Source organism: Urtica dioica, chromosome 10 (assembly GCF_054948205.1).
Source record: "Urtica dioica subsp. dioica isolate 48M chromosome 10, U.dioica_male_clone48M_v1_H2, whole genome shotgun sequence".
Lineage (NCBI taxonomy): Eukaryota > Viridiplantae > Streptophyta > Magnoliopsida > Rosales > Urticaceae > Urtica > Urtica dioica.
The window spans coordinates 1,252,142-1,263,593 of record NC_142765.1 but is presented as its reverse complement, the minus strand read 5'-3'; positions in this window follow the sequence as shown (position 1 = coordinate 1,263,593).

Sequence of the window (11,452 nt, the reverse complement as noted above, 5' to 3'; positions counted from 1 at the left end):
CTATTAATGACTTTCCGGCCTATGGAAATTTGTCAGGATATTCTGTGAAATGCTCGATTCATTGTCCTATTTGTATGAAAGACACATCTTCCATCCGGTTGAAGAATGGTAAGAAGACTGTTTTTCTCGGGCATAGAAGACTTTTACCAAGAGACCACCCATTTAGAAGGTTAAAACAAGCATTTGATGGCAACACAGAAGAACGGCTCCCTCCTCGAATTTTGTCTGGTGAAGATGTCTACGAGATGGTAAAAAACGTCAATGAAGTCCTTGGAAAAAGAAAGCGTCGTGCTAGTACTAAAGAGTCGTTTCAAGAGAATCATTGGAAGAAGAAATCGATATTTTATGACCTTCCGTATTGGAAGACGCACTACGTTCGGAATTGTCTGGATGTTATGCATATCGAGAAAAATGTTTGCGAATCCGAACTCAATTTAACTACAATATCAAAATACAACAACATTTTCAAACAATAAATCATCTTCAACACAAAATTAAACTCAATTCAACACTAAATACATATAAAAACACATTATATTCAAATAAATAAAACATAAAACTCATCACAAACACAAATTCAAACTCAAATCCGAACTCAATTTAACTACAATATCAAAATACAACTCATTTTCAATCTAAAATAACATTATACCCAAAATCATAAATTAGAACAAAAAACCCAAAATAAAACACCCTAATTTCAGCCAAATCTACACCCCCAATATCATAAATTACAACCAAAATCATAAATTAGTTTATAAATCACACAAAATATTCATGAAAATTAAGATTTTGATATGAAATTGAGATAAAAACATACCTTGATAAAAGAATTCGGTGGGAGAGAGAGCAAGGGAGGCGACACCGAGAGAAAGAAAGAAGAGACACGGCGAGATTTTGCTTCGGCGAGGAGGGCGGCGAGATTTGGCGGCGGCGAAATGGCGGCGAAGTTTCAAGGTGGGTTTTGGAGGAGAAATTGCACAGAATCGGCCGAAATGAAGGTCTGAGGCGAGTGAAAGTGTAAAAAATGAAAAAAGAAATCGAAATGAGGCTTTTATAGTGAAGCCCTAAAATTTTTTATGACAATTCGCCGCGGCGAGTTGAAGCCTTGGCCGCGGCGAAATGTCGTAAAAAATTTCAACAACGGGTTATTGTCCCGTTGTGGAATCAACTCGCCGCGGCGAAGCATTGACTTCGCCGCGGCGAGATTTCTGAGTTTATACCCCTCCCACAACGGTACAGCGTACCGTTGTGGAAGAGTTTGGCCGCGGCGAGTTCTTGCCTTGGCCGCGGCGAGATCCAACAACGGGTCACCATACCGTTGTGGAATGTCCGGGATTCCACAACGGTACTGTGGTACCGTTGTGGAATCATACTGTGGTACCGTTGTGGAACCCGGACATTCCACAACGGTACAACTGTACCGTTGTGGAAGCATATAGATTCCACAACGGTACTGTGTTCCGTTGTGGAATTTTCGTTGTGTAATCCTACATTTGTAGTAGTGTGATGGTGAGACGAGCTGACGTGATGATGGTGAGACGAGCTGACGAACTGATGGTGAGATGAGCTGACGAACTGATGGTGAGATGAGTTGACGAACTGATGATGAGACGATCTGACGTGATGATGGTGAGACGAGCTGACGAACTGATGGTGAGATGAGCTGACGAACTGATGGTGAGATGAGTTGACGAACTGATGATGAGACGAGCTGACGTGATGATGGTGAGACGAGCTGACGAACTGATGCTGAGACGAGCTGACCAACTCATGGTGAGACGAGCTGACGAAACTGAGACTAGCTGACGAACTGATTTTCTACACCCCCTCAAGCTTGATTTGGTATGATGAAGAAATCGAGCTTGGATTGCACAGTTTGAATAGGCTCGTCACTTGGATAGTCGTTGATGGTGAGATGAGCTGACGAACTGATGGTGAGACGAGCTGACGTGATGATGGTGAGACGAGCTGACGTGATGATGGTGAGACGAGCTGACGAACTGATGGTGAGACGAGCTGACGTGCTGATGGTGAGACGAGCTGACGAATTGATGGTGAGACGAGCTGACGTGATGATGGTGAGACGAGCTGACGTGATGATGCTGAGACGGGCTGACGAACTGATGGTGAGACGAGCTGACGAATTGATGGTGAGACGAGCTGACGTGCTGATGGTGAGACGAGCTGACGTGATGATGGTGAGACGAGCTGACGAACTGATGGTGAGACGAACTGACGAACTGAGACAGTCAACTGATTGACGAATATGGTGAGACAGTCAACTGATTTAAATTCTTTTTTCATAGATTTTCGAGTTTGATTTTGACTAAGTGGCTTTTCGTCTCGCTCGTGTAATAGGTTTGATCAGACAACCAAAGTACGGTCACTTAAAGGATCTTCATAATGCCATTAAACAATGTGAAAATGCTCTGCTAAACGCCGACCCTACCATCACATCCTTAAGCAACTATGAAAAGGTTTGTCAATTATCATTAGCTCTCTCAATAGGATACTAAGAAGAAAAAGAAAAAAAAAACTCGGTTGATTGTGTAAATATGAATAGGTGCTCGAGCTTAGCTTATTTCCATTATTCGTTTTTGTTCCGGTACATTTACATACTAAAAATATGATGAGACGAGCTAACGTGATGATGGTGAGACGAGCTGACGTGATGATGGTGAGACGATCTGACGAACTGATGGTGAGACGAGCTGACGTGCTGATGGTGAGATGAGTTGACGAACTGATGATGAGACGAGCTGACGTGATGATGGTGAGACGAGCTGACGAACTGAGACGAGTTGACGAACTTCCCGATTGTAAAAACGACGTGTTTAACACTGCTAAAGTAAATCACTCACACAACTGTAATGCTGATTTTATGTTTAGAAATATGACATGACATAAGTTACTCTAATCTATAATTCATCACAGATGATATGTTGTCTATATTTTTGCACATGTCATCTCTGTGTCCGAATGTCTAAGGAAATACTGAATTGTCAAACTTTTCTTGTACTTGCTTAGTGAATTAGCTGGTTCAATCTACTAGGAAACTTCAGAGAAGGTGAAATCAGATCACAAAATTCCACCATTTATAATATTAAATAAAACCAAAGTTGTGCCACGGGCACAGCTTACAAACTAGTAAGTTTAAAAGAGGCAAGAAGTGGTAACATGTCACACACAGGAAAGAAATTAAAAAGGTGTGTGATAAAATATAATAGAAAAAAAGTGCCACATACATAAAATGTATTAATATTATCTATCATTTGTAATAAAGCTTCTCAATGACTTGACATATGCTTTGTAAGGAAGGATCTAAACGCAAATTTTTTTTTTTTTTTTTCCTGAAGTGAAATAAAGTTGGTCTATTTTTTTCTTCTCCTTTACTATACACATATACATGACATATATATACTTTCAAGACTTGTTTATCAAGATCAGATAGAGATGTGCATGTGTATATATATATTAGACATTTAATAATTAACGTGAAAAAGTTGGGACAACAAACCCTAATCAACAATTTAGAATATGGGACCCTCCTAATTTTTAGGCATCTTTTTTTTTATATATAGTCTCTAATTTTTCCATTGCAAACCACACAAAAGTAGAACAGTGATGGCTCAAGAAACAATCCATGTGAGTAGGGAACTTATCTTTAAATCCAAAAAGAGAAGTTTCCCAGTGAAAGTCCAAAAGCCAAAGCATCCACTCCAAAAGATTAAAAATTGCGAAAAAAAAAAGTAAGCTCTTGCTTCTTTACATAAAGCACACGAACGTGCAAATTTTTTTATTTTATTTTTGGCAGCCTTCTATATTTGTGTATGTGTATCCAGAGTAAATATAATCCAAAGTTTTACCATACACATGAAATAGCAAAGTAACAAATGAAAAAAGAATAGAGAACAAACTTTAATGGTAAGAACCTCGAATATATAAAGTACTTTAATTGATCAAAATAATGAAAGTGGTCATCTTTTTAGAAGGAGCAAGTGAGTGTAATGTAAGTTTTTTTTTTATTCATATTCACACGACAAAATGTTTCTCAGCATATATTAACTGGGATTGGAATCGAAGCTTTGTTTGGAAACACTTTGTTCTTTTAGGGAAAGGAAACAGATGTTAAGGAAAGGAGCGAGAGAAAAGGGGTAATCAAAAGACGACAAACATATTAGATTGTGTACTATCTTTTGATGATCTTAAACAAGTTAGATGAAAGGTATTAATCTTTCTCCGATCTTGTCTAAAAAAAGAGGGTTTTATATGAATGGGAATATTATTGAAACTTCATTTCTACTCTTCATTCTGATATAATGTTGGACAGCTCGAACATATTCTACTCTTTTTGTTTACTATCAATTTTTGATATCCTAATTATTAGTAAAGTTAATTTATACATCTTTGTTCTATATTTTGACTGGGGATATTCTCATCTCGTAGTTACACAAATCGCAAAGACGCTTCTTGAAGAGCAGATTTTATTGATTTAAACAAATTACGTAGATTTTCAAAGTTAAAGAATCAGAATGCCAGGCATGTAAAAAAAAACATATGAACTACTAGGAAAATGGGTTTTCATGACGCTTTTATAATGACCTTCATGAAAAAAGCGCCATTAAACCTATATGTCGTACTTTCAGACTTGTTTTTTCGGCGCAAACAACGAATGAGAGAGGGCAACGTCACTTTCGGAAGAGGATTCTATAAAAAATATTCATGACGTTTAAAATATAAACGCCATAAAATAAATATAATCTAATCATTTAGGGCCTTGTGTTTGTACTCAATGGCGTTTAAAAAAGAAACATCATTAAATGGTAGCCTAACTTCCAATTAGAGGGCGACAAGTAGATTCGAGGGAATTAATAATGTTCAATAATTAAACGTCATTAAAGGAATTGCACTATGCCACACGGCGGTTGGAGATTGGGCGAAACCTTTAATTACGTTAAAAAAAATAATGCCATTAAATGTTTTTCAATACTCCAATTTGTACAAAAAGTGTAGTCTTCTTTTCACGATTTTTTTACAAACATATATACAAACTTATGTTAACAACTTAGTAGGTCAAGTATTATTTTTCCGGGAAAAAATTACATATAGAGACAATCCAGTACAGCAAACTTCATACGTTCACATATTTTGGATAGTTTAAATATAAAAGAATATATGCAACTTTTCCAAAGGCAATTTGTTCCTTGTACAAAATTAGTAAAATGGTACAAAAAAGAAAAGTCACATATTTTTCATCTAGTTTGGCCAAATTTGCTTCAGATTTACCATGAAGCAAGACTAGCAGTTGTTGATAATATAAAGCATATATATATATATATATATATATATATATATATATATATATATATATATATATATATATATAAGCTCTTGTTGGAGTGTTTAAAAGTAGATGTAAAAAATAAGTTTTTTTAAATACAACTTGACGTAAAGCTGAATTAAATCAATAAAATAAAGCATTTATCATTTCCAAAGCATGTATTATTATTTATTAGTCTTTATTTTGTAACATGTGAAGAGTCAAATATATATATTTAATTACAATAGATGATTGTTAAGAGAATTTATGTGTTTTGTTGTCAAATATAGGGAGTTGGAGACTAGGTCTTCCTAAATATCTTATATGAAGATATTGGATATGACTAGTGCACTCCCTAAGACTAGAAGCTAAAACCATTTTACTTTTAAAGTCTTAAAGTCACTATGTATGAATACACTCAAGCTTACATCAATTCAGAAATGACATATAGTCACTTATGGCTACTCATCTTAATTCGATGAGCCATTGAACAAGGTTCTTTTATAAGAACTTATGACTTAGTCATGTTAGGGTTATGAGTTCTCATAGAAATCCAGTTTCACACGTCGTGAGTGAGAGAACTCATTCCTTAGCTCGGAGGAATTATAGGTGTCAAGGGTTAGAAAGCGCAAGATGTCTATTTCCAGGATTCTTCGGGATATGTGATCTTGATGTTAGAGATAAATTTCCTCGACCACAAATAGATCAAGGCGGAGTTGGACAAATCCGAAAGGCCGAGATCTCCTAGGGGCCTTAGGTGAGTAGTCATAGATGGTGACGAACCTTCGATTGGCTTCCTTACTTTGGTTGGATGGCTAGACTTTGGTTGGATGGCTAGACTCTTTCTTGTTGATCCATTTCCTAAGTCAAGTGTTGAAATAGGAAAGTAATGGGCAAATCATGTGATGTTTCTCTATGTAAAGTTAGGAGTTTGTGAGTATGGTTCCAACAAGCCCCTAGATACTTCGATATGGTTGATATTGAGACATTTGTGATGTCATAGAGCATAAATGAGTGAAAATGTAAGATTGTAATAAACGGGTTCTTTGTGGTGGTGAAGACAAGAGACGGAGATAAGTGAATTCTCATACAGTAACTCCATCAAACAAAGAATTTTGGTGCTTATTCACAAACAATAATAAAAAGTTAAAAGAAAAAATAACTAGAAACGGTAAATGGTAATTTTGTAAGTCTCATCTAGTTAATGATATTCATGAGTAGTAACCCTTGAAAGATATTCAATGGATCATAATGTTTTACAGTAGTAGTGCATATAGTATGAAAGTAAAACATAACCAATAGATTTTTTGTATCAGTTCAGGTCAAGTCAGTTGACATATAAACATTGAGAACCGTTTGTGAACTTTTGAGTCCAATGATTCAATCTTAAGTTTTATTCATATGGGTCCATCAGGTTTGCCTATCTAGCTAGTAAAAAAAATTAGGATATGTTGAATTAACTAAATTGGATATAGATTCAAATGTTGAATGAAGTTCATTTTGTGAAATGTAACTAAAAAAGTCACTTTAGTGCAAAAATTATTTTTCACTAAAATTGCCAAATAGTCAAAATATGATTTTGAAGTTTATCATATGATGCTAAATGAAATCTGTTAATGCAATTATACAATAAACTCAATTATTTTGATCTCTTTTGTGCGATTCAGGAATCATAACCAAATGAGATATGTGAGAAATGGTGGTAATAAGTTAGGCGTATACCGAACGACCACCCGCACAGCCACATGCAAAACTCCATTCTCCTTGGCATACAGAGTGGAAGCCATAGTCTCGGTGGAAGTCGAAGTACATACACCCCGCACAGAGACCTTCAACGAAGAAAACAGCAATGAAGCCCTCTGGATGGAACTCGATGTCATCGAAGAACGAAGAACAGAAGCCTTCTCCTAGATGGCCGCACAAAATAAGATCATTAAGATGCATTACAATTCCAAAGTGAAGGCGTGACGCTTCGCTGAGGGGAGCCTTGTTCTGCGAAAAGTGTCTCAAAACACTAAAAAACATTATTTTACTTTGTTTGTTGCTTACATTTTCATTTATAAGTAAAAAAATCTTAAATACGTGTTTACAATATGAAATTATACGAATTTTTAAAGGATTTAAAATAGCCAGAAGGAAAATTGTGTATTCTATGTATAATAGCGAGTCTAATTCAATATATATATATATATATATATATATATATATATATATATATATATATATATATATGTGTGTGTGTGTGTGTGTGTATATATATGTGTCAAAAATAAAAATAAAATCATAAATGTACAAGTTTACTTAAATGCCTTTAGACACATAATTTTAAAATAAAAAATTAAAACATAAAACCTTTAATTGATTGTAGTCAATTGCAGTTGACCAAAGTTAATAGTGATTGATCACGGTTGAATGCAGTTGACCGCGGTTAACTTCATTAAACAACACTTCGGTCAACTGAAGAGAGGGATCTTTTCGACAAATCCCCTTTACAGATTGGATTATACATAGTTTCACACATAAATATAAATTCCCCTATTTTATATCACACTTTAAAAGTATAATTTCCCTTAAAAATGTTTACTATTTATTATTGTACGGAGTACTAAATAGAGAAGCAAGAAAAAAGTTATGTGAAAAAATAACTTCACAAAAACAGAAATATTTAAGAGTTTTATAAGCAACTAGACCACTTAAAACGTTTGGTTTGAGATCTAGCCTATGTTTGGAGTTTTTTAGGGAAATAGCCAACCATATTAGGTGGCAATAATTGTTTTACTTTTTTGTCCTCATATATTTTAAGTCCGTTTGTTTAATTATTATTCTATTTTTGTATACGTGTGTTAATGAGGTTTATGAGTGTTTTTTTTTCATTGCGTGTGTTTTTTTTTCATTGCGTGTGACACGTTTGGCTTTTTTCCGTGGGAGTTGGTTTTTTTTTTTTAGCGTGAGTGGGTTAATGTTTATTAGGTCAATTAACTTCTATATTTAAGGGTTGTATTACACGTTTTCTTTTTCTTGTTTATGCGTTTTTTTTTCATTGCGTGATATTTTTTTTTAAACACACTGACTTGTTGCTATTATTAAGGAAGCAGTTATATTTCAAATATTGGTACGTTTGAATTTTTGAAACACAAGCATTCTCAAGTTTTTTTTGTTCCAGCTGGTTCTATATAGCAGAAGAAAAAAAAAATAGCGGCTGGTTTTTTTTGTTCCAGCTGGTTCTATATAGCAGAAGAAAAAAAAAATAGCGGCTGGAAGAAACCATTTGTTTCCGATGGATTCTGCGTCTTGGTCGTTGGTGGATTCTGGTATGTTATCGTGTCTTTTTTTTTAAAACGTTAACTTGTTTAGATCTGGTCCGAATCTCATTGTTAATTTGTTTTATTTAACATTTAAGATTTTTGAACGTCAGTCTTTGGAAAAATGTGATTCTATGAGCTTGGTTGATGAAAAGTTTCCAGATGGTGGAACTGTTTTTGACGAGACGCAATTGAAAAATTGCCCGATGAATGTTGAAGTTGATGTCAATAACATTTTTATGAGTAAAGAAATAATGATTTCAGCGTTGACTATTATTGCGTTGAGAAACAATTTCGAATTCCGGGTGAAAAGGTCTAGCAAGACGCGATATTGTATTGTTTGTTTGAATCTGATTGCTCGTGGAAATTGAATGCTAGTGATCGACCAAGGATATGAATTAAAAAGACGGGGATCATTTGCGAGTAGTATGTGATCGTCCTTTATGTTGGTGTTTTCCTGTTTTGGTAACACCATTGTTGACAATATCGCCAAGTTAACAAGGGCGACGCGATCTTCGTCAGACGCGCCCAAAGTAGGAACAGCCAGCAATGACATGATGTGGTTTGGTCTCTTAGAAGCCTCGCCCGTGAAATACACATTCTCCAGCCTGTTCTCGATGTGAGACAGGTCTTTCACATTCGGTGTTGGGCCGCATTGTAGTCCTATAATTATCATTTATTTACACTTGTTATCATACAACAAACAACATAATCCGGTCTACCCAATCTAACTATTCAGACCAATTTTTCACAATTTTTTAATGAACCTAATTCATCCAAAAACTTAGTTATGTTTTTTTTTTAATAATTAACCACAGTTTTGTTTTTCTTTAATAATTAACACTTATTTCCACTTATTAACACAATGACTATACTTCAAATTACATACCTGACATGAGAGTGAAATCGTTTAACGTGAAAATCAATTGATTCCCTCCAATGCTGAACCATAGTTCATGAGAGTTCTTGCTCTCTAGTTGATGAAGAACAAGTAAGTGCATTAATTTCTTTGGAAATTCTATTCCTTCAATTTCGGAGAAATGTCCAAACGCTCCATTATTGAATAGCATTTCCTGCCTCTCATTCGTCAACCCGCTATGTATTTTGTCGAAGATACTGAAATTGCTATGTTTGACAATTTTTTGTGCCTTATTCCAATTTGATTCTTTCACAACCCAATCACCTTTCTGAAAATTTAGGAAATAATTGTTAATTATTGATAATAAATTTTTTCAAAGTCATTCAAGAAATTTATTTACCTCAGGCAAAACATTTTTCCCTTTTGAACCTGGAACTTTCTTTGTCACCATCTTCTCCTTTTAGTGATATCTGATAAAAAAAAAAAAAGGCATTCAAATACGAAGACATAATGCATTGATTACAAAAACAGAAAATATTGGAAATAATTGTTAATATTCAAATCATTTGGGAAAAACCCGAATCCATTTTTCAGAACTTATTCTGATATCAAACGTTGATGTAAAACAGGAGTTCTTGGAAATAACCAAATATCGGAAATTTTTTAAAATAAACTAAACATTTCAAATAACCAGCCGTCGAAACCCATTTTTATTACAAAATCCCTAATTTTCTTTGATTAAAATAACATAAATTTTTTGAAATAATTGATAATATTCAAATCAGTTGGGAAAAACCCGAATCCATTTCTCAGAACTTATTATGATATCAATCGTTGCTGTAAAACAGGAGTTCTTGGAAATAATCAAATATCGGAAATTTTAGAAAATAAACTAAACATTTCAAATAAACAGCCGTCGAAACCCATTTTTATTACAAAATCCCTATTTTTTTTTTATTAAAATAACAGAAATTATTGGAAATAATTGATAATATTCAAATCAGTTGGGAAAAACCCGAATCCATTTTTCAGAACTTATTCTGATATCAATCGTTGATGCTAAAACAGGAGTTCTTGGACATAACCAAATATCGGAAATTTTTGAAAATAAACAAAACATTTCAAATAACCAGCAGTCGAAACCCATTTTTATTACAAAATCCCTAATTTTATTTGATTAGAAAACATAAATTTTTGGAAATTATTGAAACCCATTTCAACCAAAACAGCTTGTAATCGTTTTCTTCTTCCTCTGCATGTATTACCTGAATGATTTCGGTGGACTTTCGACTGTGTTTCGAGCTTCGAAATTTTTGGTTATGGCGGAGAAGACTTAAACTGGTATGATCTCAATCTGGTTATTTAGCGTGTATGAGTCAAACTGTTTTGAGCTCACTAAAATATCGCGTTGAATCCAGGTGAAGAGGTGAAGCCGGTCTAGATTTTCGCGCCTGTTATTAATGACTGTTATTAATGATATCTGTGAGAAATATTTTGCTGAGATTTGTTAGAGGATTTAGGCGTACGTGTAACATATAACACACGCGTAGTCAATGTTTTTTTGTTTCAAATATTTTCGCCTGTTACCATTTTCAAGTTGCGTTTTTTTTTTTCACGTAATTAAATGTGTTTAATATGTTGTAGTTTTTATTTTCCATTTGAATATTTAAAAGGGTAATTTAGTCTAGTAATTATTGCCACTTAAGCATGTCGGCTATTTGCCTAAAAATTATGAAACATGGGCTAGAAACAATATGTATAGTTTCAAAGTGGCTATTTTGCTACACTCCCCAATATTTAAAGTCCAATTTTCCTAACTATTGGGTCCCAAAAATAGCTGTACACATTGAAGCAATTAGAAAAATTCATGTGGAAATAGTTGAAAATAAACGTTTTTTATAAGTTTTTTAATATTAGCTGCCGAACTTTCTAATTTCTCATAAATAACCGTTTTCAATAACAGTTAAC